This window comes from Engystomops pustulosus, chromosome 5, assembly GCF_040894005.1.
Source record: "Engystomops pustulosus chromosome 5, aEngPut4.maternal, whole genome shotgun sequence".
NCBI classification, from domain to species: domain Eukaryota; kingdom Metazoa; phylum Chordata; class Amphibia; order Anura; family Leptodactylidae; genus Engystomops; species Engystomops pustulosus.
In genome coordinates, this window is record NC_092415.1 from 128,969,850 (window position 1) to 128,990,859 (window position 21,010).

General features: G+C 45.1%; 1 protein-coding gene across 4 annotated transcripts in view; it reads left to right on the plus strand.

The window, feature by feature from the left end:
- The first annotated feature begins 1,434 nt into the window (after positions 1-1,434).
- The window catches only part of CCDC127 (coiled-coil domain containing 127), a 96,099-nt gene continuing 76,523 nt past the window's right edge, over positions 1,435-21,010 (plus strand). The window contains exons 1-2 of one of the 4 annotated variants that reach the window (XM_072153013.1): positions 1,435-1,517; positions 8,886-8,950. The gene's annotated coding sequence lies outside the window, so the exon portion shown is untranslated. The other 3 variants (XM_072153011.1, XM_072153012.1, XM_072153014.1) reach the window with 3 other exon arrangements.

Genomic DNA, 21,010 nt, shown 5'->3' on the forward strand with positions numbered 1-21,010 from the left:
TCCTATCTTTTTCCCGGGTACGGAGTGCACGCGTTTGGCACCGTACGTCTCCCGTAGGGCGCCATGCGCCCATTGCCATCTATGGGGGACGTATATCGGCCGTATATACGTCCCCCTTGCGACGTATGTGATTTTATGCTTGTCAGAGATCCTGGATGTCATAAAAGGACGGATATGCGATATAAACTTCCAATTACGCACCATGATGCACCTCAGGTCTACTGTAGGGTGTGGGGGTAAACCTATGCCCACATAAAGAAGGACACACCCCTTTCAAGATGATACGTAGTCATGGATGTTTAGGGCTCTTTCACATTGGCATTGTGTTTCACGTCCGTGATTCAGTGATTTCCATGGATGCCTCACAAAGTCATGGATTTCTATGTGTGTTTTCACATTGGCTTGTATTTTCAACTGATGAGTTGTCCATGGGAAAAATTATGAAATGTCTTATTTATTTTCACTGATGCAGATCACGGAAGGCAATAGAAGTCTATGGGTCCACAAAAAATCAGATGAACCATACATTTTTTCCACTGATGAGGCTGAAAAACAGGTGTGATGTTTGCAAAGCAATGTTAAACCTTCAGGTTTTTTTGCGACACGGAGACAAAACGGATGCATCATGGAGAAAGAAACGGAAGAAAAACGGAGACACAACCAACAGATGTGCAACTGAAGCTGAGCACCATCAGCTCATTAAAAAGGGCCAGCTTTTCTGGCTCCAGAACGGCTCCCTATTAAATGTAAAACATTGAGGCTCAGTCAGTCACCCCTCTCCAAACCAATTTTAACCTGATTTTATCGGGGTAAGGCTGTATTCACACTGCCGCAAGGGGGACGTAAATACGGCCGATATAAGTCCCCCATAGATGGCAATGGGGGCACGGCGCCCTACGGGAGACATATGGTGCCGAACGCGTGCGCTCTGTACCCGGGAAAAAGATAGGACATGTAGCGCTCACCTCCTCCTCCTCTCCCCGCACGCTGCCGTCTGCCCGCCGTGCTTCGGCACGGGACGGGCTATGTTAGCCACTGGCTCACTATGTTGTTCACATGAAAATGCTGGCGAATGACATCAACATCACATCAGGGAAGCTGATGGAAATAATCCAACATGTGGGCAGATTATGTTGTAATTGATAAATAGTATATCTGCAGATATAGTAGACAGAACACATATGGGACATTTATAAGAGTTAATACCCTGTGTTCTCTAGACATTAAATGAATGGATTATAAATTCAATTTTACTAGTAATCAGTTTCCACGGAGCTGCGGTAGGAGAACCTCTGGCCCTAAACACAATGTAAATATTGCAGACAGCAACTAAGATCACATGATCTGCTCATAAAACCTGTTGATTCGCTAATTAGTAAATTTGGTATACAACTATATATGTGGAATGTATATCTGTACTAGCATACTGCGCTGCTCGGCCACAACCTGTATCCCAGCAACCCTGCAGCGCTCAGCCCCGCCATTTCAAACACTGTCACTGCAGCGTAGCGCTCACGGTACCGCCCTGCTTCCTTTTTTTTTTAAATCAACTTTATTGCAATGAGAAAATTCCTTGGAGGACGGAACTGCACAATTAATATGCGACAGTACATTGGGGTTGGCAATTACAAACACAAGAACACAGTGCCGTTGATACCGCGTATGCACAGTTTCTGCTTTTAGTTGGAGTTTGCTGTTGCTCATTTTTCTCTCCCGACTTTACATCTGTAAATGGTTGAGTCCTTCCGTAAAGTGTAGAAATGGCGTAAACAACTTTTGGGCGTGTTGGCTGCTGACCGGTGGGGGCTAGTAGTTGTTGGTGAGTTGCTGCAAGGTCAGGGAGTGAAGACGGGCAGCGATACTTCAGTTACGTTGGTGTATGTTGCTTCGGCGATCTGCAGATCCTGAGCATGTTACATAACAGCTAAATAGTTTGGGAGTATCAGGCATACATTTTTTCTGGGAATTATTTTTCATTCATTTCTAATCATAAACCTTATAACAATAAGGCTACATTCACACTCATGTGTGCCTGCCGTACAGTAGCGCGGTGGGCACACGGGAGAGCTGCTCCTCTCCATAGAGATGCCTGGGAATATGGGAAAAGATGGGACATGTCCTATCTTTTTCCCGGGTACGGAACGGTACGGTGCCACACGTGTGCTACACTGTACCACTACGCGCACCCATTGCCGGCCTACGGGGGACGTATATACGTCCCTCAATGGTCGTGTGAGTTTAAACGCATGCAGTTTTAAAACTCATCCGTTTTTTTTTTACCTTTTACTGTGCTTTTGGTTGCTTTGAACCTATTTATCTTAAGAGTTAAACAAGCAGCCAAATGCATGGTAAACGGCAAAAAACAGATGCGTTTTAAAAACGGACCAAAAATGCTTTGTGTGGCGTCACACTGAGAGTGATGCCACACATGGTGTTTTGAACACGTTTTTGAGCAGTCCGTTAAAAAATGCATGCGTTTTTGACAGTTTTTACCAAATATCTTAATTGAAACTGGTCAAGAACGTATGCGTTTTTAAACGGACTGCTCAAAAACTGCCAAAAAATGTGTTCAAAACGTCATGGGTGGCATCACCCTAAGGGTGAAGACACACATGGCATTTTTAGGCCGTTTTTGCGTTTTCAGATCATTAAAAACGCATGCGTTTTTGACCAGTTTGAATTAAGATAATTGCTCAAACCTGTCAAAAACGCATGTGTGTCTTCACCCTAAGGCTGGTGCCACACGTGGCGCTTTTGTCTGCGTTTGCGAACGCAAACGCAGACAAAGTCGCGCCCACCGGGGCGGGCCTCGGCCCGATCGCATCGGCGTTTCTATGGAAACGCCTGCGATCGGGAACGAGACGCCGGTGTTTCGTGTTAAATTAACACGAAACACCGGCGGCTCGTTCCCGATCGCAGGCGTTTCCATAGAAACGCCGATGCGATCGGGCCGAGGCCCTCCCCGGTGGGCGCAACTTTGTCTGCGTTTGCGTTCGCAAACGCAGACAAAAGCGCCACGTGTGGCGCCAGCCTAAGGCCGTTTTTAGTCACCCGTTTTCAGATCGTAAAAAACGCATGTGTTTTTTTAAAACACATGCATTTTTGTTTGTAAGATAATTGGGAATAGCGGGAAAAACGCATGCGTTTTTTACAATCTGAAAACGCGCAACTAAAAACCTAAGGGCGCGTTCACTTGTCCTGCTAATGTTGCGTTCATAATGCGACGCTAGCACGCAGGGGGCGGGCCTCGGCCCGAAAGCATATGCGTTTCCATAGAAAGTGGCTTGTGGACCTACTAAGCTGTTGTCAGATGATATACTGCAACAGACTAACAGGAGTTGCAGAAACCAACACAATGGGGAGGAATTTAATAACGCACTTGTACCCGAATTCTTTTGGTGTTGCGCCCAAAAAAACTGTCTAAAATGTCTTGCACCACATTTGTCATGGCTTTTAGACCTTTTTTTGGCACTTTTTTCTTTTTTTACTTGACCAATTAAGGGGGTCCTGTTAGGGCCACCACTAGGACTGGCAAGGTTGATAATCCGGCCCTGCATGCACAGTGAGGGAGGAGGGTTTCTGTGGCTTGGGGCCAATTCTAGTCGGGGCCCTCTGAACTCAGTCACACTAAACCCTCCTAATGGCAGCCCTGGGTGTGGTATACTGAATGTCTATGCACCCAAAATTCAGTCTTTTACTATACCCGCAGAATTCATAAACTCATCAATATCTGGTGCAGCAAAAGTCTAGTGTTTTTCTAGTTAGAAATTGGCAGAACCCATGTCAACTCCTCCCAAATTCTTGAGTGCTGGTATAAGAGGAGCCAGGTAAGTTTAGCATAAGTGTGGAGGAGCTTGTCCTGATTGCAGAAGCATTTGGCTCAGTCAGGACAAACTCCTCCACACTGAGCTTGAATTGTTTGTTTTGAAAACGCATCAGATTTTTACCGTTTTTGTCTGTTTTTCCAAATTATCAATTAAGATAATTGGGAAAACCTGTCAACGCATAAGTTTTCAAACAACGCATGCATTTTTCGAAACGCATCCGTTTTTAACGTGCTGCTCAAAAAATGACCTAAAAATGGGTTCAAAATTCATCTGATTTTTACTGTTTGGCTGTTTATCTTAATAGGCAAAAAAAAAAAATGGTTGGCCCTTTTTTTTTTTCTCATCACTGATTTTTCACTGAACCCATTTTGGCTTATGGACGCAGATTGGTTTGCTCTTGCTGGCTTCAGTAATTTTTCACAGATGCCTTACTGACCCATTTTTTTCAATGGAGTATTTCACAGCTTCTTTCCATCGTTGTCAGAGAACACAAAGAGCAGGTTTTAAACCGAAAACTGAAAAAAGTGTGAAAAAGCCCACTGACCCATTCCTTTCAATTTTCCTTTTCACACTTCATTTTTTAACTGATCAGTGATCAGTTTAGGGTTTTTTTTTGTGTTCACTGGACAACATTGGATCAGTGGAACAAAGAACTAAAGTGTGAAAAAGCCCTTTGAAAAATCACTGAAGCCAGGGAGAGAATCTCTCTGCATGTGTCCATAAGACAAAATAGGTTATTGGGTTATTGATCGCATGCGTTTCCCGGCAAACGCATATGCAATCGGGCAGAGGCCCGTCCCCTGTGCTCTAGCCTCGCATTATGAACGCAACGCTAGCGGAACGTGTGACCCCGGCCATATAGTCATGTTGTCCCTTAGAAATTAGATTGTTGGTGAGGTGATTGCAAAAAGAGCCAAGTTGTTTCTGCATCTGAAATGACCAGGAGTTGCCGTATGTCCTTCAGCCATCCAGTGGTAATGATTGCTGAATCTAAGTGGTCCGGCAGGGCTCAATAGTGCATGTCTGAGTGCTGGGTGATCGCATCCGAGAACAAATATCTTGTTTCTAAGGAGCTTGGCTACATTTATGGGGAATTCTGTTCATATCTGTACATTTAGTTTTTATTTTTTTTAATTTTTTTTAACCCCTGCGTGTCTAAGCCGTTTTAGACCTTTAGGACCATGCCTGATTTTTAAAATTTGCCCTGTCATTATAGGAGGTTATATCTTTTTGACGCTTTAACATATCCAGGAGATTTTGAGATTGTTTTACCGTCATACATTGTACTTCAAAGTAATATTAAAATTTTGATGATATCTTTTGTGTTTAGTTATGAAAAAAATGTAAAATTGGCAAAAAACAGTCGGGATCGCGATAGTCGCGTACCGCTGGGATCCCGCGGCGATTGCAAGGGCTCAGCTTCTGAGCCCGGGCGATCGCCATGACGTGATTCTACGGCAAGGTGCGGGAACGACCCGCATCCTATGACGTAGAATCACGTCAAGGTGTGGAAAGGGGTTAAACTTGCACTTCAAGAAATGTATGTATACTGCAGATGATTTAAATTAAATATTAATGTCAAGATGAGAATACCTCTTTAATGGGAGAAGTGATATTTTTGACTTTTAGCATTTTTTATGTTTGTTTTAGTGTTTTATTTCTCAGCTGCTGTGGCAGCGCATTGCTCCTTTCCCCTAATTGTGGTGGAGCAAATGTAGTAACATTTGCTAATCCCTTAAAGACAATGGCTCAGATTTATTAAAGGGAACCTGTCACCAGGAGACCCATTTTTAGCACTCCGCCAGTCCCCATAGAGCAGTGATGGCAAACCTTTTAAAGACCGAGTGCCCAAACTACAACATAGACCCGCTTATTTATCGCAAAGTGCCAACACAAAAATTGAATTTGTGATTTATACTTCCTTCTCTGTCACAGTTTTCATTGATACCAGCACCCTGAGGACACCAATAAAGCAGAAAATAGTCCCAGGTACAGCTGTCATTTTAAAATAGCTCTGTGCACAGCAAGTCCTGGGCTGTCTGGGACTGCAAGAAGATACCTGGAGTCATCTCTGGTGATGGCCTGAGTGCCCGCAGAAAGGGCTCTGAGTGCCACCTGTGGCACCAGTGCCATAGGTTAGCCATCACTGCCATAGAGCATAGTACATACACTGCCAAATTGGTTTTACAGAAAAAAAGCTATGTTATATTGTACCTTTCATTAGCATCTGCTGTGTGACTAGGCAGTTGCCAAAAGGGAGGGTCTGGAAAGGAGAAGTCCCCCCCCCCCCCCCACACACACTTGGGAAACATGTGACCTTTTCAAATATATGATTAACTCCCCACACTCGGGATTGGCTGTAGAGGAGCAGGGGGCGTCGCTAAGCCAAGTGATGGGTGTTTTCATATATTTGAAAAGGTCACATGGAGAAGCTGTTCCCCAAGGGTGGGGGGGAACTGCTCCTTTCCAGACCCTCCCTTTTGGCAACTGCCTAGTCACACAGCAGCTGCTAATGAAAGGTACAATATAACATATCTTTTTTTCTGTAAAACCAATTTTTTTATACAAAAACACTTTGGCAGCGTATGTACTATGCTTTGTGGGGACTGGGGTAGTGCTAAAAATGGGTCTCCTGGTGACAGGTTCCCTTTAATAGTGAGGCAAGCAGCACCATATTATTGAAGAGCAGCGCACGGTTTTCAGTAATCTGACGCGCCCTGCATGCGCAATTCAAACTTAAACTGAGTGCATCAGTTTAATGGATGTGCGCCACAATTTTATTGCACTTTGGACATAAACTTGGCGTCCAGTCGGCACTGGAATGCCCCTTTAGGTGCAGAGGTTTGTGTCCTGGTGGATACTGTACAGCCGTGATACAAAACTGGCGCAATCACTTCATAAATACATGTGCGAGCAGTTTGCACATGTATTTATGTGTAAACTGCGTCTGAAAACTAGGGCAGCCAGTGTGTTAATATAGTTTCCATCACAACTCATGCTTATGTTGTGCTTAGCTTCTAGGATGTGATATGCACTTGACTTGCATGTAGCCTACTGCTGCAGGTTTACTCAGTCTGTTTGAATCGAAGTTTTGCGTAGTTGTAGGTACAGGAGCTTTCAAATCTTCTCCTTTACTTTCCTTCAGTGACACTGTTAAGGAGATCGCACTGGTTTCAGATGACATCTTGCGTACTGTCAGCCATGTTAGATCAAGCAAACATTTTAGCTGACCTCTGTCCATTTAAATTTCATAATTCAGCCATTTTTGTGTAACCTGGTTGTAAAAGTTTTTCCTTGGCACATGTGAGAAATGATTGACCTTCAGTATGTTCTTCTTCTTATCATAAATGTTTGGGTTCTGGAGACATTCTCTGTACATTCTGTAGATAAACATGTCTGAGGAACAAGGCCTGTTAATTTTTTCAAAAATGTGCTGATGAAATCATTATGGCCAATAGCATTGCAGTATTCTATTCACGCCTCTTTGATTACTCTTCTGTCTGTGATATTATCCAGCGGAGACGAATAAACGGAAGAGATGACCCTGGGACATATGCAGTCTGATTTTATTATTTAACCCCTTACCGACATGTGACATAATAGTACGTCACATGTCGGGTCCCGGTGTATGGAGAGGGCTCGCGGGCCGAGCCCTCTCCATAACCGTTAAGTCTTTGCTGCATATTGCATTTCGTGCAGATCGAAAAGATGGCGGCGCCCACGCTCATTGGGGAGCGGTGATCCGTTGCCATGGTAGCTTCGGGTCCCACGAAGACCCGAAGCTACTTCGGGTTAACCCATTCATTACAATGTGCTATCAGCACATTGTAATGTATGAGTAGTAAAATACACATATAGTATGGCAGTATGGCACATATATGTAGTATGGCAGTATATGATAGGATCGTACAGACACCCTAGGGTTAAAGTACCCTAGGTAGTCTGAAAAATAGTAAAAATAAAATTAAAAAAAGTAAAAAAAAAAAATGATAATAAAAAAACCTAAAAATTCAAATCACCCCCCCCCCTTCCCTAGAACTAATATAAATATAAACAGTAAAAATCATAAACGCATTAGGTATCGCCGCGTCCGAAAATGCCCGATCTATCAAAATATGATAACTTTTTTTCACTCATTTAACCCCGTTACGGTAAAATCGCGCCCGAATTCCAAAATGGCACTTTTTTGCCATTTAAAAAAAAATTTCTATAAAAAGTGACCAAAAGTCGTACAGTCCTAAAAATTTTAACATTGTAAACGTCATCAAAATCCGCAAAAAAAGGCACCACCCACAGCTCCATACACCAAAGTATGAAAAAGTTATTAGCGCCAGAAGATGGCAAAATCCCCCAAAAAAATCTTGTGCAGGAGGTTTTACATTTTTTTTAAATGTATGAAAACATTATAAAACCTATGCAAATTTGGTATCCCCGTAATCGTACCGACCCAAAGAATAAAGTAGACATGTCAAAGTGAAATCCGTAAAATCCAAGCCCACAATAATACGGCACACATGCGTTTTTTTACCAATTTCACTGCATTTGGAATTTTTTTCCCGCTTCCCAGTACACGGCATGGAATATTAAATACCACCATTTTGAAGTGTAATTTGTTACGCAGAAAATAAGCCCTGCTGTCCATGTTCTTCCATTGCTTTGTTCATGTATATGAGACTGCAGTAGATGGCTGTCCCATAATTCCAATAGAAGTGAAGAGATTGCTGGTTGAGTGTTGCGATCTCCCTTCGTTATATTACCTTATTCCTGGATGGAGAACAAGAAGACCAGTAATAAAAACACTATAATGGATTGTAAAGATCAGTGCCTGTGTATTTGCAGATATTTTAATATACAGAGTGCAGATAGCTGTGTGCATATATAATATATGCGTAGCACAGTAGTGTGTATCTGCTTTGAGTGTTTATGTAAAATGTGTAGTCTGTAGTGAAATTGACCCCTCCACTTCCTTTCTTTTAGTGTTAAAAAATACAGTAGTGTACATTGTTGTCATGAATAAGATTAATTACTTAACCGCATTTTCTTTTATTCTTTCCACAGAAATTCCAGATGAAGTTGCCTGATCGGACTTGAATTACTACAAGAATTCCCTAGTCTGTGTTTTGGTAAAATACTTCCTATTTTTTTTTTTTTTTTTTTGTTTAAATAAGCTACACAGATTTCACAAAAGGGATTTAGTTCTGTATACATACACATACATTCAAAAGAGTACCAGAAATCACAATGCATTGTATATCCATTGAGAAAAATTAATATGAAAATGTGTACTGTCTAAAGGTGATCAAGATGAACCGTTTGCCACACCTTGAGTAGAGGATTTGGGCTTGAAATATACTTAGAATGGCAAAATTATATATTCTGTACTTCAATCTTATTAACAAAAATACTTCATTTCACAGTTGCAAGGTTAACCTGTCGCTATCAGTTCTGCTATTATGTATTTTGGATGGCATAGCATGACCTCACTGAGACCCATTAGTCAATAATGTATTCTAGTACTACTGATTTGTGATATATTTTCATACACATATGATAGACGCTCATACATACTACTGCATCTTTATACAGATAACCAACTCTGGCTGTTGTTTGTCAGACTATCTATTGTTATTCTCTCACTGAGACTAATAGCTAAAATTCAAACATTCACACTACAGTCCATCCCCCCACCCCACCCCCATATTGCGAATGTTTGAATTTTAGCATTTGTCTCGGAGAGAGAATAACAATAGTCAGACAAACGACAGCCAGAGTTGGTGATCTGTATAAAGATTCAAAGATAGTATGTACAAGTGTCTATCATATGTGTATGAAAATTTCGCCACACTTCAGTAGTACTAGAATTCGATAGTGTAAATAAGGAAGAGTGTGCCAGTTGTAAAGAAGTGTTGAGACAACAATCCTTGTAACATAGCAACTAATGCTACAAAAGTTGCGTAATAGAGATACAACATTGTAACTGTGCTCTAACATTATGGAGCAACTGTGACACCAACTGGTTTAGAAGTTGCACTAAGAACACTCATTAAAAAAACTTCTTCTGGCCTTCGATTGGACGTCTTATGTACAATATAGATACCGTAGATACTCGCTTGTTCACGAGTCAATAATAAAGTAGTAAAAAGAAAAAACCAAACTTAATACTCGCCCTCCGGTGTCCCCAATCCCCGTCACAGCTCCCCGTGTTTCCTCTTCTATCGCCCGGCGCTTCTTCTATCTTCTCTCTTCTCTAGCCGGCAGAGTGGCGTCCATGCGATCTGCCGGCCGGCGCACACTACGATGCGACGCTGGCGTCATCAGCGGCGACACCGTTGCATCGTAGTGTGCGACGGCCGGCAGATCGCATGGATGCCACTCTGCCGGCTAGAGAAGAGAGAAGATAGAAAAAGCCACCAGTAGCCATGACGAACATAGGGGACACCGGAGGGTGAGTATTAAGTTTATTTTTTTTATCTGTATGCCAGCTGCGTGGGGGCTGGCTGTATGCCAGCTGCGTGGGGGCTGGCTGTATGCCAGCTGCGTGGGGGCTGGCTGTATGCCAGCTGCGTGGGGGCTGGCTGTATGCCAGCTGCGTGGGGGCTGGCTGTATGCCAGCTGCGTGGGGGCTGGCTGTATGCCAGCTGCGTGGGGGCTGGCTGTATGCCAGCTGCGTGGGGGCTGGCTGTATGCCAGCTGCGTGGGGGCTGGCTGTATGCCAGCTGCGTGGGGGCTGGCTGTATGCCAGCTGCGTGGGGGCTGGCTGTATGCCAGCTGCGTGGGGGCTGGCTGTATGCCAGCTGCGTGGGGGCTGGCTGTATGCCAGCTGCGTGGGGGCTGGCTGTATGCCAGCTGCGTGGGGGCTGGCTGTATGCCAGCTGCGTGGGGGCTGGCTGTATGCCAGCTGCGTGGGGGCTGGCTGTATGCCAGCTGCGTGGGGGCTGGCTGTATGCCAGCTGCGTGGGGGCTGGCTGTATGCCAGCTGCGTGGGGGCTGGCTGTATGCCAGCTGCGTGGGGGCTGGCTGTATGCCAGCTGCGTGGGGGCTGGCTGTATGCCAGCTGCGTGGGGGCTGGCTGTATGCCAGCTGCGTGGGGGCTGGCTGTATGCCAGCTGCGTGGGGGCTGGCTGTATGCCAGCTGCGTGGGGGCTGGCTGTATGCCAGCTGCGTGGGGGCTGGCTGTATGCCAGCTGCGTGGGGGCTGGCTGTATGCCAGCTGCGTGGGGGCTGGCTGTATGCCAGCTGCGTGGGGGCTGGCTGTATGCCAGCTGCGTGGGGGCTGGCTGTAGGCCAGCTGCGTGGGGGCTGGCTGTAGGCCAGCTGCGTGGGGGCTGGCTGTAGGCCAGCTGCGTGGGGGCTGGCTGTAGGCCAGCTGCGTGGGGGCTGGCTGTAGGCCAGCTGCGTGGGGGCTGGCTGTAGGCCAGCTGCGTGGGGGCTGGCTGTAGGCCAGCTGCGTGGGGGCTGGCTGTAGGCCAGCTGCGTGGGGGCTGGCTGTAGGCCAGCTGCGTGGGGGCTGGCTGTAGGCCAGCTGCGTGGGGGCTGGCTGTAGGCCAGCTGCGTGGGGGCTGGCTGTAGGCCAGCTGCGTGGGGGCTGGCTGTAGGCCAGCTGCGTGGGGGCTGGCTGTAGGCCAGCTGCGTGGGGGCTGGCTGTAGGCCAGCTGCGTGGGGGCTGGCTGTAGGCCAGCTGCGTGGGGGCTGGCTGTAGGCCAGCTGCGTGGGGGCTGGCTGTAGGCCAGCTGCGTGGGGGCTGGCTGTAGGCCAGCTGCGTGGGGGCTGGCTGTATCATCTCTTTTTCTGTGTGTCAGATATTTGTAGAATTTTCTGAATCTAAAGGAAAGTGTAGCTAAACCCCGTACCATGATAATGTAAGCACATTGGGACACATTTACTTACCCGGTCCAGTCGCGATCCAGCGGCGCGTTCTCTGCTCTGGATTCGGGTCCGGCCGGGATTTATGAATGTAGTTCTTCCGCCGTCCACCAGGTGGCGCTGCTGCGCTGAAAGTCATCTCATCGCGCCGGAATGCACCACCTCGGACCAGGTGAAGGTAAGCGCTCCCCAAGCGACACTTTTAGGGTTTTTAAATGCGGCGGTTTTTCCGAATACGTCGGGTTTTCGTTCGGCCACGCCCCCCGATTTCCGTCGCGCGCATGCCGGCGCCGATGTGCCACAATCCCTGGGCAATTCAGGTACAATCGGCGCAAATCGGAAATATTCGGGTAACACGTCGGAAAAACGCGAATCGGGCCCTTAGTAAATGACCCCCATTGTCTGCACACAGCGACCAGGTGTATAGGAGTATGTACATGAGCACAGCATGGGACTGAATTAAATGTGATCTTCATCATGTTAGCATCACTAATAGATTCAGAGTTGAGGACTTTCATGGTCAAACCCATTTAAATATTCTTTTGGATTCAGCATTAATCAAAACAAGTGATCTTGTGAATGTTCCATACAAATGATCTGTAAGGAGTCATACTTAGTCACACTATATATATATTTTTTTTAGAAAAGTATTAACACTCCTCTTACCATTTTTAAACTCTTCATGCAGTAATTAATCAAAAAGCCTTCAAAGCACCCTTATACATTATATTTACATATACAATAAAAAATCACCATACATATCCCACATATGGAGTATCGCCACATCCGTAATGACCCATAGAAATAAAACAAAATTTTTTTTTAAAAAAAACACCAAAAGTTATGATTTTTACTTATTGGTGCATTATACTGTGTAGGGTACAGTGGAGGGGAATCATGGGTGTTATACAGGGTGGTGGAGGGGACAAAAGGTAAATCCCGATGGCAACTGCTGTGGAGAAAGTGGAGAGTTGACAGCTATGATAATTAAATGTGGTGACAGGCAAGCTAGGTATTAAATGTGTTTCTTGCAAGAATATCACTGTAGTGTTGATCTGGCGTAGCTTGAGGAGGAGCGGAGTTCAGTAATGGTAGGTGTTAAGATCCTTAGTATTCCATGTTGTTACATTTTATATCAGCCATTCTGAACTTTGTCTCAGGGTCAAGGGTAAGGTAACATGCAGCTACATTGCATGAAATTGCCAGCAAGGTAAGAATGGAGATGTAGAGATTTTAAATCTGGGAAGGGAAAATGGAGGGGTGACACACAAACGGTGTAGTATAAAGAATAGTTGATACATTATGAAAAGTCTGCAGGATCACCTTAAACGGGGCCAGCAACCAGACCAGTAGCTAAGCGCCTAAATGGAAATTGACCATTTGCAGAATGTGGTTTTCAGCTTGGGTCACTTAACAATAGGTGGATATGTGGTGATGAATGCTGTTTAAAGCAAGGCTCATTACAACCTTTAGCACCGCTTCCTGAGACTTAAAAAAGATCTGTAATCCTTACAGATCCACATGTTGGTAAGTGACCTCAGCTACAAAAAAAAAGTGGTTAATTGCGCATAGTGGAATCTAAAAATGTTAATTGAACAAAAAAGGTACTGGTGAAGTTCAGATCACCTGTGGATACCTTATATCCTCTATAATGTAGGAAGTCATGTGTTTTCTCCCCTTTTTCCCCTTTTGGGATGGTTTTCCTCTCTTTGTGTTTTTGTGGATCCAGGGTAAAGGAACGTAGAGGCAGTCTGCAGTGGGTAGCCATAATGATTTGTGAAGCTGTTCCACTTCCAGGCATTTCCAAGCAATATCTAGGTTCCTTATGACAATGTGGCAGGAGACTTTTCGAGAAAAGCATTCCAAAGGGGAACAGCCATTTAGGGTATTCTGCTCGCTGGGTTTAAGCAGAAGTGGCTTTAAATTATGCCTTTTGGCTAGCTTAGAGGGAGCTAACGCTTGATAAATATCAATATTTTTTATTTTTTTATTTTTTTTTTAGATGAGATGACATTTTCAATGCTACCATTTTGAGGATTCTACGGCCATTGATCACATATTATTATTTTTTTTAATATTTTGCAAAAAGTGTCATTTACGGCTTTGGGTGCTATTTTCTGTTACAGGGTTAAACACCAGGATTAACCGTTATTATATTTTGGTAGGTATTGGCTTGTCCTAAAATGTGCGATCTGTTTATTTTTTTATATCAGTTCAAGGGAACAGCGGTTGATTTCAATTTAAGGTTTTTTATTTTTTTACTCTTTTTCATGGCAAACCTTTACGAGACCAAGTGCCCAAACTGCGACCCAAAAGCCACTTAATTATGGCAAAGTGCCAACATGTCTACTTATTGCTAATTTATGGCTCCCTGCTATTCCACAATTTTAAAAAATATTGGCATCTGAGGACACCAGGAGGTGAAATCTAGATTATTGGAGTTTCCCTCCAGGCCCCTCTGAACATGAAGCATTGTGGGGCCTAGAGCAAGAGCCTCAATGTTAATCGGACCTCCTCTGCACCATCTCGCTTAAGATATGTCGCTTTAAAATTGCCCTGAGCACATCCTAGGCTGCATGGGAATACAGGAGGAAACTCTGAGTCCTGTTTGGTAAACTCTATGCTGGTGTACAGCCCTAGGGTACTTTAACCCAAGGTTGTCTGATCCTGCTATAGTATGGCAGTATATGGGGATTTTCCACATCCTCTATGTGCAATACAAAGACCCGAGGCAGACTGATTTTAGCCGATCTATCACAAAGGTCATGGCCATATAAGGCAATATGGTGCCACCAGGGTTAACACCACCGATTGCGGGTTTTGCCGGTGTGTGTCTGTTGCAATATGCTCTTCAGAGCATGCACAGTAGGCTGTGCAGACATGTGCGTGCGCACTGCTTAGGCAGAAGCGCAGCCCCGGCTTGGAAGCCGATTCTACCGTGTATGCCGCTAATTTACATAAGTATATTTGATAAAAGGAACATGTTTTCGTATCATTTACTTGATTTGCAAAAACATACTATAGGGATGGGGCTTTTTAAGCATGAACAGACTTACAGTTTTCCAGCATGTATGTTCCCACCGCGCCTCCAGCACACACGTCTGAGTCCACTGAAGCGGCTTTGTGGCCTTCTTGGGGTCTAGGTGAGCTTTGGCGGTTCCCCCATCCACTGCCTCTGTATTTGACCATGTTAGGCTCAGTTGCCCCTAATTGTTCCATGAGGGTTTATTTTTGCGGGATGAGATGCTCTTTACAGATACTTCATTTTGTGGCTTCTATATCTTATTGATAAGATTTTATTAACTCTTTCTGTGTAGAGCAGGGGTGCACAACCCAAGGGAGGGGAAACTAGAACTTGGGGGCAGGAGGGAGTTGGGGGGACTAGAACTTGGGGGCAGGAGGGAGTTGGGGGGACTAGAACTTGGGGGCAGGAGGGAGTTGGGGGGACTAGAACTTGGGGGCAGGAGGGAGTTGGGGGGACTAGAACTTGGGGGCAGGAGGGAGTTGGGGGGACTAGAACTTGGGGGCAGGAGGGAGTTGGGGGGACTAGAACTTGGGGGCAGGAGGGAGTTGGGGGGACTAGAACTTGGGGGCAGGAGGGAGTTGGGGGGACTAGAACTTGGGGGCAGGAGGGAGTTGGGGGGACTAGAACTTGGGGGCAGGAGGGAGTTGGGGGGACTAGAACTTGGGGGCAGGAGGGAGTTGGGGGGACTAGAACTTGGGGGCAGGAGGGAGTTGGGGGCAGGAGGGAGTTGGGGGGACTAGAACTTGGGGGCAGGAGGGAGGGGGGGACTAGAACTTGGCGGCAGGAGGGAGGGGGGGACTAGAACTTGGCGGCAGGAGGGAGGGGGAGGACTAGAACTTGGCGGCAGGAGGGAGGGGGGGACTAGAACTTGGCGGCAGGAGGGAGGGGGGAACTAGAACTTGGCGGCAGGAGGGAGGGGGGGAACTAGAACTTGGCGGCAGGAGGGAGGGGGGGAACTAGAACTTGGAGGGAGGGGGGGAACTAGAACTTGGCGGCAGGAGGGAGGGGGGGAACTAGAACTTGGCGGCAGGAGGAAGGGGGGGAACTAGAACTTGGCGGCAGGAGGGAGGGGGGGGGACTAGAACTTGGCGGCAGGAGGTAGGGGGGGGGAATAGAACTTGGCGGCAGGAGGGAGGGGGGGGGAATAGAACTTGGCGGCAGGAGGGAGGGGGGGGGAATAGAACTTGGCGGCAGGAGGGAGGGGGGGGGGAATAGAACTTGGCGGCAGGAGGGAGGGGGGGGGGAATAGAACTTGGCGGCAGGAGGGAGGGGGGGGGGAATAGAACTTGGCGGCAGGAGGGAGGGAGGGGGGGAACTAGAACTTGGCGGCAGGAGGGAGGGGGGGAACTAGAACTTGGCGGCAGGAGGGAGGGGGGGAACTAGAACTTGGCGGCAGGAGGGAGGGGGGGAACTAGAACTTGGCGGCAGGAGGGAGGGGGGGAACTAGAACTGGACAATGGCTGCTACTTGGGCAGGAGCTAGAACTGGACAATGGCTGCTACTTGGGCAGGAGCATATATAGAACAAATATACAAAGCCGCCACCTTGTCCAATGCAGGGACTTTTGCTAAACATTATCATTTGGACTTGCAATCTACCAGAGACTTGCTGTTTGGGAGAATAATTCTACAAGCCGTAGTCTCTCCCTAAAAAAAATACCTCATTATCTAGTACGTCTTCAGATGGGGCCGTCATGGGGGACACTAAGGAAAATGTAAATTGGCCTCGCCGGTAATCCGGTTTCCTTTAGTCCACCATGACGTCCTGGATTTTTTTTTATAATAGCTGTACCATTATACAAGCTCTTTTACCTCTTGTGCCCCCCCCCCCCTCCCCCTTTATCCTCATAGAATGAAAGCTCTTGCAAACAATGCATTATGTAGGCAGCTTCCTTGGAACCCTTTTTTTTCGGAACTGGAAAACCACATTAAGGATGGACACAAAGAGACGTGCTTCTGGTGACCATTCCTACACTTAAATTGGCATCCGCCTTCATTGCTGATGCATCGGTGGAGGGAGTAAGATTCGGCGCAAAGGAAGGAGCCCTATCAAACTACACCAGGAGAACACTCTGGTTAAGACAGTAGAGATTTTAGCTCTAAATCTAAACTCTGTCGACTTCCATTTCCAGGAGAGAATATCTTTTTGGACCTGAGCTGGAAACCACCTTGAGAAAAAGTGGAGGATAGAAAAAAGGGCTTCCCAGAAGCCAAAACAACCCAGAAAAAAACTGCCCTTTTGGGAATCTAGGGTAAAGAAGTTTCCATTTAGACGGAAAGGAAAGCAGGGGAAATGGAGTTACCCCAAAGGAGACAGAGGAAGAGGTTTTCTCCTTAGCTCCAGTAATGCCACTCCATCCTTCAGGAATTGACGCCAGGGTGGGAGGAAGACTCATGAAATTTCACCAACAATGGACAAGAATTACACAAAACCCTTGGATACTAACATTGTTGGAAGATGGTTACAGGAAAGAATTAACATCCCTTCCTCCCAGAAATTTCATCCTCGCCAAACAACCATCGACAGTCGACATTGGCAGTCCACTTGAAAGTGGAAGAAAATGTGATAGCAGACTATCTCCACAGGAAGACCATCAACCAAAACAAGTGGTGTTTGAACAACTAAAACTTAAACAAAAATGGGGGACTCCAAAGATCTGTTTGCTACCTGAAACAATACAAAAGTGGAACATTTCTTTTCTTTAAACGGAACAACTTCAATGCATTCTGTCAGCCATGGGAGGCTTCCCTAAAGTATGCTTTTCCTCCGATACCAGTAATATCAAGAGAGGTTCAAAAAATTCAGAGATAAGGCGACTGTAATCCTTGTTGTACTATTGTGGCCAAAAAAAGGTGTGGTTTCTATAAAAGATGGCCTTAGACAAACCATTCCTCGTCGAGACCTTCTGTTCCAGGGTCCAGTCCTCCATCCAAATCCCCAGGCTCTCCAGTCGTCAGCTTGGATCCTGAGAGTGAATTGCTAAGGACCAAAGCATTGTCGTATAAAGTCATTACAACTTTAAAGGAAAGTCGCAAACCAGTTACTTTTTCTATTTACTCATGTATCTGGAAAAAGTTTAATTCATTCTGTAGTCTTAATGGTCCTGATCAATCTTCCCCTTATATCTCTCAGGTACTAGACTTTATTCAAGCAGGATTTGATAAAGGCTTGAAAACCAGCTCTTTGAAGGTACAGATTTTGGCTTTAAGTGCATTCTTTGATTAAACCATTGGCTTAACATCAGTGGATTAAAAGGTTTGTAAATGCTACCTCTAGACTCAAACCTACCTTTAGAACATATTTTCCTAGTTGGAATTTATCTGTAGTCTTGAACTACCATACTGGTCCTGCTTTTGAACCTCTGCAAATATTTGTTAATAATAACATTTCTAATAGCCCTTATGTCAGCCAGGCATTTGGGGGAAATACAGGCGCTCTCCACCAAAGAGCCTTACTTGAAAAGAGTTTCCAATGCTTGATAAAAATTTTATTCCAAAGGTTGGTTCATTTTGACATGCTTTGTGCAGCGCTGCGTAATCTGTGTGCGCTATATAAATAAATAATTGTTATTATTCAAGTTTCCATCTGAACCAAGAGATTATATTATCTACCTTCTGTCAAAATCTCCACAAGAAAGAAAATGGCACTTCCTGGATGTCAGAAGGATTCTTCTCTTTTACTAGAAATTAACCAGTCATGGCGAAAGGACTGCTACAGTTTAGTGGGAAAAACAGAGGCCTTAAAGCATATAAGCAATAAGTAAAGAGGCGGAGTGGCACTCACCATTCGTTAAAGCAATCTTCTTTATTCAAAGTTCATATGGAGGGTACACAGGGGGGGCACGCAGTGCCGCAAAGCCAACGGGCCGTTTCGCGCCAGCCGGCGCTTTCTCAAGGCAGTGACCTTTCGGGAGTCAGAGCACAGCCGCTGTGATATAGCGACAATCTCCGCACATACCCATCCACTGTTCCTATCGACTGATAAGGGTCCGCTATTGTGCTGGCTGTGCCCGTAGTGCTTTCTTTTCTCTCTGTAATCCTGACTTAAAGCATATAAGGCTTCCATGGCGAGATGGATAAAGACCATTATCAAAGAAGCTTATGATTCCCAAAAAATAGCAGTTCCAGGGATTCCTAAGGCGTTTTGTACTTGCTCATAATGCATTTATGTTTGATGATAGGTGGTATATCCAAAATACTGGTATGGCCATGGGCACTCCTGTTGCCTGTACTTATGCAAATATTTTTTGGGTCGTTCTTGAAAGTAAATTTGTGCTTTCTTTGGAATTTTTCAGATTTGTAGACAACCTTTCTTGCCCAGTGGGACCGGTTAGAGGATGACTTTTATCACTTTGTGGAATATTTAAATCAAACAAATGATATGAACATGCGGTTCACATCAGTGTTTTGTGGCCATGAGTTGGACTTCCTTGACCTGAGAATGAGTCTAGTGGAAGGAAAATTGAATACTACTACACTCTGAAAGCCAACAGCGACTAACTCTTTGTTACGATATGATAGCTTCCATCCAAGGCATACATGGAAATTTATTAATTTAGGAGGTATTGCATGGAAAGTGAATAGATCTATTACCTGTAGAACAACGTGTGTACATCGTTTGGTGCCCATTGAAATGGTTCTACATAGGCAAGACCATTCGGAAGCTGTTTGTGCGCTTAAGGGAACACTATAAATCAATTGATACAGGTAACTGTGGCCCTTGGGTGATAGAACATATAAGGGAACAGTATGGAGGAGATCCAGGGGTTGTACAGTTCGCTGGCTTAGAGAGGGTGGAGGCTAATCCTTTGGGAGGAGATGGGGCCTGTGATTCGTTACGACAAGAGGCAAAACACATCATCAGATTTGACACCACGGGTAGACTAGGTCTGAATAAATGTAATGATTTAAAGTGTAACCGTCATTTCAAAAAAACTTTTGATATGTTGTAGGGCAGGTAATTTTAAGCCCTTTTGCAATTGGATTAGTTACCCGAATTTTGCTCCTTTCTCTTGTATTCTGCAGCCTTCCCCCTGTTGTTAGTGACTCCTTAGATAGCTGTTGCTAGGCACATTCCGACTTCACTGAGCTGCTGACTACGTAGACAGACACACCCAACTCTTCTCTCATCTCTCCCTCAGCTTTCCCTACACTTGTATGTAAACAAATAATCCACACAGACACAAACTGCAGATCGATCACAGCCCCCCCTCCCCCATCACCTCACACTCCACAGCAGGAAATGGGAGGAGAGACTCTCCAAGTCTTCAAGCTGATATACATAGATATGATATACATAGAAAGATAGGATATACATAGATAGATATGACTAGATAATAGATATAGATAGATATGGGATAAATAAATATGAGATGGATAAGGATTCATTGGTCTGCAGCACATGCTTGTGATGAGGTGATAGGAGGCAGGTCCCGCCCCTCCTTCTTGCTGTTTGTAGTTTTTTTGAGAGCTTGAAACCATGGTTGCTATGGGCCAAAAAAAGGTACTTAATGAGGACCGAGAGGCAAAATAATTTGAGGACTGATTCCCAGGGACACCTGGAGCAGAATTGTTTTTTAGTGTTTTTTGCTCAGAATGACGGTTACACTTTATGTATACAGGCAGTCCCCGGGTTACATACAAGATGGGGTCTGTAGGTTTGTTCTTAAGTTGAATTTGTATGTAAGTCGGAACTGTATATTTTATCATTGTAATCCCAGCCAGAACTATTTTGGTCTCTGTGACAATTGGATTTTTAAAAATGTTGGGTTGTCATAAGAATCAGGATTAACAATAAGGCCTCATTACAGACACCTTTGATAAGTTACAGCTGATTATTGTAGTCTAGGACTAAAGTACAGTAAATTACCAACATCCAGAGGTCCGTTTGTAACTAGGTGTCGTATGTAAGTCGAGTGTTCTTAAGTAGGGGACCGCCTGTATTTCTAGAAACCGACTGATTGGCAAGATGCTGTCAATGAATATGTATACTGTACGAAATTAGTCACTGTGCTCATAGTTTTGGAACATACATTAGTACTAATATGTATATTGTAGCTATTTTGATTATTGGAGATATCTTACCCGAATGTTGCTATGATGGGACATATATAGATTGATGATGCGATTCTTTTTCCCTCCGTTTCTAAAGTGTTGCAAAGTTGGTATACATGTTGTTTAACATGGCAAGATTTTATATGGATCGATTCCACTGTAGTGTAACGATGCTGTAGTGAGCTCCCTAGACAACGCTCACGTCATGGGAGCCGTGTTATTGTCGGCTCCCAGATTATTCA